We start from the raw sequence: 6,739 nt of genomic DNA, 5'->3' as shown, positions 1-6,739 counted from the left end.
TTGGACAAAGAAGAAATTAGATAGGCTGGTGGAGAAGATCAAACTTGCTCCAAGGAACTTGATGCCCCTAATAAGCAGGAATTAACCTAAAAGTAATGTCACCCCCTTTCCCCTCTATCTTTTTTCTCTCCTATCTATAGTTATGGGCATGAAGGGAGGAAAAAGAAAAAAGGAACCCACAAAGTATCAGAAGACCAGCTACAGAGAGCTAAGGAAAATTATCTCTCCAGAACTTGCTAGTTACCGCAGTTCACTACGGAGTTTGGATCCACAAGGTCACTCTTGAATCTTAGGCCTAGCTGGAGCTCACCTGTGGCAGAAGGAGCCAGTGTAGAGCCTCCAGAGCGCTCTCCTGAGGGATGGATGGGTGACATGATGCAGTCTTACTGCAGAAGGGCCGTCATTGGACTTCAGTGGAATCAGATGAGGCTATGTATGGCCAGGATCACCGTCAAGCAAGAACCAAAGTCTAAACCTCGGGCAGGACCAACCAATTCGGGCAAGAATGTAGACTGCGTAAGAATATATACTGCATACAGCTGGGCCTAGAAAGCGGCCACTGCCAAGAAGCAAAACTCTCTCGGGACTTTCTCTTCCTCCTCCATCTCAGCTCCTTGGCATATTTATTTTATCACTCTGAGAACTAGCTACATTTTCTGCTCCTCTGGGACTCTGTGGAATAAATTACACATATGATCTTTTAAATTTAGATGTTAGCACCCCTGACTCCAAATGTACTAATCTTGCCTGGGCTGAATGACTACCCAGGTGCAGGGAGCTGTCAGCATCAGGGGTAAGGCTTCCCCTTGATGGCATGAGAGAGTGGCAGAAAGCAGGAAAAGCATGACAGAACTGAGAAACCCTTTAGACCCGGGGTCCTCAGCCTTCCTAATGCTACCACCCTTTGATGCAGGTCCTTGTGTTGTGGTGACTGCCAACCATCAAATTATTTTTGGTGCTACACCATGTAACAGTAATTTTGCCACTTTTTTCCTGTAAACACCTTTTATTCAGTTAGCCACACTAGCAGGCAATTTTTCCACACCAGAAAGGAGTCATGACTTGATTTTTCCGGCTTCCAAAATGTTTATCAAATCCTGTGTCTCCCAACAAATGAAACATCCATTGTCAGTGATATTGAGACACGCTCTGGGGAATGGAGGGGAGTCTCCAGTCTGTATGCACCATGAGCAGGAAGGTCAGACTTTCCTCTTATTCTTTACATATCTACTCCTCCTAAATTATCATTCTAGAAAACTGGGAATGAACGACTACAAGGTCAAGGGAGGAAAAGAGGTTGGGGAAGCACACACCATGAACACACACGAAATGAAAACTGTACAAAAGCAGTTTAGAGTAGACTACTCTGAGACACCAAAGGCTGGTTGAAGGAGTTAGCCATTCTGCAGGAGCCAGGGCTGTGTGCTGTGTGTAGATCTGAGCCAAGCAATTCACTGACTTGGGGTTATAATCCCCCCTGCCCATGCCAAAGTCTGATTTCTGCATCATGCCTCCACATGGGGCCTCTCATCCCACCACTCGGCACACCATGGGGGGCTCTAGGGCCCGAAGGCGGTTATCCCTGCGGTCACCTTCTGTAGGAGCTCAAGTCTTCTTCTCTTCCACATTCATGCACACAGCGCTTCGGAACATGATGGGCCTATTATTAAGGACCTTCCGAACAGGTTCAGAATCATCAAACAACAAAAACGCAATTGGGTAACTTCCCTCCACTGTTGATGTGCAGCTCCATCACGTTCCCATATTTTTGGAAAAAAATCCTTCAGTTCCACATGTCAACCTCATGAGCTGTCAGGGTGCCTCACCATCCTTCAAAGTTCCACATCTCCTGGTTTACCAGCCTCACAAATTGATCAGGGTCCTCTCTGAGGAGGGATATTGATCCATTGATCTCGAACTCTCTGAGGCCTTTGTGGTGGGATCTGAAAGTCAGGCTTAGATTCTGGATGGGGCTGTAACACTGGCACTTTGACCACATGAGGCAGTGTCCCTGTCACTGGAACAGCCCCACTGGGAGGTAGTTCTTACTAGTCACAGATGCCCAAGAAAATGCCCTCAAGTCCTCCTGTGCTGGGACCACGTCTGCCAGGGTCCGGGAAGCGCTGTTCTGCGCATCCTCAGGAGCAGCTTCTTCCAATGCAGCCTCAGGCTTGTCCTCTTCAGTGTTGGTCGGGCACAAGTTCTGGCTCCAGCTCTGTCTCTGTCTCTGGTTCCAGTTCCACAGCAGGGTCCTCTAAATGTTCCTCCAAGTCATTGCTGACAGTCTGATCATAGAAAGTTCAGGAATCATCAGGCATCACTTCTGGTGTCTGCTGTCTTTCTTTGGGTTCCTCTACGTCTTCCTCGGATTCCTCTTGAGAATCTGTGACAAAGCCACTTAAGAGCTCATCTTGTTATTTGAAGTTGTCATTGTGAACATAGAATTTGTTGGCAACAGAGCCCTCAGGAGCAAGGACAAAGGTCTGCATGAACCTCCGCAGAGCCTGGTTGTTGTTGGACAGTAGCCCCATCACTTGGACCACCACCCGGTCATTCAGAATTGCTTGAGCATCCATATGGTGGATCTTGGTGTGGCAGTTGGTGATGTTTTGTGACATCACTTTCCTATGGATTTCCTTCTGCCCGTAGATGGCACCTGCTGGCTTCCCATTGAAATCTAAGCCCCTATGGGTGTAGGAAGAGTTCTTTCAATAAAATCTGTGCAGCATGTCCAGGGCCTGGTTCAGCAGGGTATAGTACTATCACACAAATTCCCTCCCAACCAGCAGGGGACTAGGCATCTCCATAACCATTGCTTTGGTGGAATCAACCTATGTGGCTGAGCCAGAGGAGAGGGTTGCTGTGTGGGAGGAGGTGGCGGCATCCCTACTATTATGAATTGTAATGTAAATATTTTTGAAACTGGATGTTTACCAAAGAGGTCATGACACACTGGTTGAGAATTGCTGTTTTAGACCAATGTAAATGATGAAGAAACCAAAGTTCAGGAGATCCTGGTTGATTCCTAGTAGAAGGAACATGGCAGCCCAGTGCTGAGTCCAAGGCTCTTCAGGTCTCAGCACAAAAGTCACACAGTGGATGAGCAATGCCCCCCACAGGCCCCTGGGAACTCTTGGTCCCCAGCTGGAGGCACTCTTTTGGAAGTGGGGTCTAAAGGAGGGAAGTGGCTGGCTGACTGGTTAGCCTTATAGGTTAAATAAAGCCTGGCTCTGGTTCCCACCCCAGCTGTAAACCCCACATCCCCATCTTATCTTTCCATGGCCCTGGTCTCCTCCTCAGCTGTAAGCTCCCCCCCACCCCCTGATTTGTGCCTTTTCCACCCCTATGCAACTTCTCTAAAGCTTCCAGGCAAAATAAATGCTTCTTTAAGTTGCTTCTTTCAAAAACTCTGTCAGAGCTTTGAGAAAAGTAATATACTTGAGCAACAAAAGAAGATACTTGTGTTTATTGGTATTTTTAATTCAAAAAAGCAAATCTATATCTTAAGCCAAGTATGCACCAAGAAAGGTCACTCCCTTATTCTAAAACTGAGTTCTTTAGTATGTGGTCATCGTTATCATTCCTAATTTGCATCCCTCTTCCTGTTAAGGCCTGTCTATAACATAGCCTCGTTCTACAGGGAAAAGCTTCACGAGGGTCAGTTTCTCAATCACCAGCTCTCAGGTACTTAATGAGTTGCTATCACTAGAAAACAAACAAAAAAACAAAAACATAATTTTGCAGGGAATGAGCAAGCTATTCTAGATCTTTTTCTCTATCTCCACTTATGATTTAAGTACCTCCATATCCGAGCCTACTTTATGATCTGCACATCAGAAGCTTGAATCTCACCATAATTAACTGTAGACAGGTCAAGACTGACCTCCTACCACACACAATGTCTCAGTTATCTCATTTAAAGTAGTTCACACTGGTACATGAATTAATGTCTCTTTTTTTCTTTTATTGGATATTTTATTTAGATTTCAAATGTTATCCCCTTTCCTGGTTTCCCCTCCGAAAAACACCCTCCCTCTTATCCCCTCCCTGTTCCCCCTGCTCACTAACCCACCCACTCCTGCCTCCTGGCCCTGACATTCCCCAACACTGGGGCATAGAGCCTTCATAGGACAAAGAGCCTCTCCTCCCATTGATGTCCTACTCGGCCATCCTCTGTTGCATATGCAGCTGGAGCCATAAGTCCCAACATGTGTGCTCTTTGGTTGGTGGTTTAGTCCCTGGGAGCTCTGGGGGTCCTGGCTAGTTCATATTGTTGTTCCTCTTATGGGGCTGCAAACCCTTTTAGCTCTTTAGGTCCTTTTTCTAGTGCCTTCATTGGGGACCCTATGTTCAGTCCAATTGATGACTATGAGCATCAACTTCTGTATTAGTCAGGCACTGGCAGAGCCTCTCAGGAGAGAACTATATCAGGCTCCTGTCAGCAAGCACTTGTTGACATCTACAACAGTGTCTGGGTTTGGTGATTGTATATGGGATGGATCCCCAGGTGAGTCAGTCTCTGGGTGGTCTTTCCTTCAGTCTCTACTCCACACTTTGTCTCTGTAACTCCTTCCGTGGGTGTTTTGTTCCCCCCTTCTAAGATGGATCAAAGTATCCACACTTTGGTCTTCCTTCATCTTGAGTTTCATGTGGTTTGTGAATTGTATCTTGGGTATTCTAATCTCCTGGGCTCCTGGGCTTCTGGGATATCAGTGAGTGCATATCATGTGTGCTCTTTTGTGATTGGGTTACCTCACTCAGAATGATATCCTCCAGATCCATCCATTTGCCTATGAATTTCATAAATTCATTGTTTTTAATAACTGAATAGTACTCCATTGTGTAAATGTACCACATTTTCTGTATGCATTCCTCTGTTGAGGGACATCTGCATTCTTTCCAGCTTCTGGCTGCTATGAACATAGTGGAGCATGTGTCCTTATTACATGTTGGAGCATCTTCTGGGTATATGCCCAGGAGTGGTATAGCTGGGTCCTCAGGTAGTACTATGTCCAATTTTCTGAGGAACCACCAAACTGATTTCCAGAGTAGTTGTACCAGCTTGCAATCCCACCAACAATGGAGGAGTGTTCCTCTTTCTTCACATCCTTGCCTTTAAAATGAAAAACAGCAATTCCCACTACAGCCCTCTCATTCCCCAAGCGTAAGCCCACTCCTGTACCCTTTGCTCTGGTATTTTATTACACATTCTAACTGATGTGCATACCTTTTGTTATGTTATAGTTATGTGAGTTTATGTTTAATGTTATTATAAATATAAATGTAGTTTGATAATAACATGTAAATGTTATTTTATAGAAATATTAAAATATTTGGGTTTTAGTTTTAGACATTAAAAAATGTTTATATATTTGTTGATGTGTGTCTATGTGTGGATGGATGGATGTGTGTGGGTTCCAGGAGTGCATGTGGGACTCAGAGGACCACTTGCAGGCATTGATTCTCTCCTTTGACCATGTAGGTCCCAGGCATTGAACTCAGGTCTTCAGGCTTGATAGCAAGCACCTTTGCCTCCTGAGCCACCTTAGCTGACCATGCTTCTAAAACTGAAAATTAAGAATTTAACCTTCTTGCTTTCTCCGTGTATGTATACAATCATGTATCACTTGTAGTCTCCACATATCCTTGGGGGATTTCATCATTGCATGAACTCAGAGAATGGATTTATGCAACCTGGAAGGTTATATATAGGTCTCTTCCTTCAAATAGTTACTACACTCGCCGCAGTTAATAATTTGACTGCTGTAGTGAGTATCTTTAAATCAATGTCCCACAGGTTGGGTGTCATTCCTCCAAGGAAGAACTGAGAAGATATTTATTCTGCGGCTGGGGATAGGGTGAAATTTGTCACCTAAGTTGCTCCAATGACACATACCTCTGCAAAACATCAGACGTATATATGAGAAAGTAGTTATTTGCTGAATGTCTCTGGGTGAACGAGAGACTACACCACAGCTTCACCACAGCTGCCAAGGACACAGGATCACTGTGCCAGGTACCAGTGCATCCCCGAAAGGGTCTCTGGGTAGAGACCCTGAGAATGTGCTGTAAACATTCAAGTCCTTTCTCACCAGAACAGGCTATAAATAATCTGAGCAATTTAAAGTCACTAACTTTATTGTCGGTGCCTGCTTTAACTACAGAGTCTGCTGTTTCTGATTCAGAATAGTGAATGAAAAATAAATAAATATAAAGAACCTGACTGCTCCTAGGTTTGATGGAGAAAGTTCATTGTAGATAAAAGAGGCAGAGTCATCTGGGAAAGGCCAGAGTGGACGTGACCCTTGGCCACGTGAGGGAGGGAAGAGGGTACAGGAGAGAGGAGAGAGGGAACCAGGTGCAGCAGCCAAGACGCAAGATGGCAAACAGTTAAAAAAAGGGGGGGGGGGCTAGACTATCTAAGGAAGACCCTCTGGCTTTGGGAGGAGAACACCCCAATCCCAGGGCTGGAGAGTTGGTAGGGGGAGAAGGGCAGGGTATATCAGCCATGCCCTGTAATAGGTAGGGATTGAGGGTTAATGCGAGAGTCTGGCAGCCAGATCTACTCTGCTATGTTAAATAGGCACCCCAGTCATTTGTCCCAGGGTTTGAGATGTAGGGAATTCTTTGTTTTTTGTTTTTTTTTTTTTTGTTTTTTCGAGACAGGGTTTCTCTGTGTAGCCCAGGCTGTCCTGGCACTCACTTTGTAGACCAGGCTGGCCTCGAACTCAGAAATCCG

At 45.3% G+C, this 6,739-nt stretch overlaps 1 pseudogene; it reads right to left on the bottom strand.

Annotated features, from left to right (window-relative positions):
- Nucleotides 1-1,874: 1,874 nt before the first annotated feature.
- On the bottom strand, nt 1,875-2,813 carry LOC110289864 (annotated as a pseudogene).
- Nucleotides 2,814-6,739: the final 3,926 nt, after the last annotated feature.

This window comes from Mus caroli, chromosome 2 (assembly GCF_900094665.2).
Source record: "Mus caroli chromosome 2, CAROLI_EIJ_v1.1, whole genome shotgun sequence".
NCBI classification, from domain to species: domain Eukaryota; kingdom Metazoa; phylum Chordata; class Mammalia; order Rodentia; family Muridae; genus Mus; species Mus caroli.
Note: the sequence above shows the minus strand (reverse complement) of the source record. Positions and strands in the feature narration are given on the sequence as shown.